The following is a 1,040-nucleotide window of genomic DNA, read 5'->3' on the forward strand; positions in this document are numbered from 1 at the left end:
AGGAAAACACTCTTAAATGGCAACAAACAGAACTTGAAATATTTATAGGCTTTTCTTTTTTGTCATTTTTGTTGTTGTTTTGTTTTCTTTTGTTGCTTTGTTTTGCTCTGTCTTGGTATTGTGTATATTATTGTCTCTGTATGTCTATCTAGATAAGATAGGCGGGATAAACAATCCAGAGAAGACAACAATGGGACTGAAGGTTCTGGGGGGACACGGGAGAGGGGGAGGCAGGGAAAAGGAAGTGGGTGTTAACAAACCTAGGGACAAGGGAACAACATGTGATCTAAAAGTAATGGTGAGAAGGATGTATGACGTCTGGTAGGGCTTGATCAATGGCAATGTACCTGAGAGGAATTACTGACACCCAAATGAAGACTGAACATAATAGTGGGACAAGAGGAAAGTAAGAGGAAATAGAGGAAAGAACTAGGAGGTAAGGGGCTTTATAGAGGTCTAAATACAAGCATGTACATATGTAAATATATTTATATATGATAGTGGGGAGATAGGTCTATGTATATATATTTATATGTTTAGTATGAAGGTAGCAAATGGACATTGGACCTCTCCTCAAGTACTCCCTCAATGCCAGAACACTTTGTTCTATTAACCTGGCATTCGATGATGCTCACCTTCCAGACATGAGATCACTGAAGACAAAGTGGGTGCATTAGCAAATGTAAAGAAAGCTGATGGTGCCCAGCTATGAAAAGATATAGTGTCTGGGGTTTTAAAGGCTTGAAGATAAATAAGCGGCCATCTAGCTGAGAAGCAAAAAAATCCATAAGGAAGAAGCATACCAGCCTGTGTGAGGTGTTGATAGGATCAGGTATCAGGCATCAAAGACCCAGAACAAAAAAAATCATGCGATTGTGAATGAGGGGGAGTGCAGAGTGGAGAACCAAACCCCATCTGTAGGCAGTTGGACATCCCCTTACAGAAGGGTCTCTGGGAGGAGATGAGCCAATCAGGGTGTAGTATAGCACTGATGAAACATACAACTTTCCTCTAGTTCTTTAAAGCTTCCTCCCCCCTCC

Source organism: Echinops telfairi, unplaced genomic scaffold, assembly GCF_000313985.2.
Source record: "Echinops telfairi isolate 266 unplaced genomic scaffold, ASM31398v2 ScPeMD7_7423;HRSCAF=8461, whole genome shotgun sequence".
In the NCBI taxonomy this organism is placed as follows: domain Eukaryota; kingdom Metazoa; phylum Chordata; class Mammalia; order Afrosoricida; family Tenrecidae; genus Echinops; species Echinops telfairi.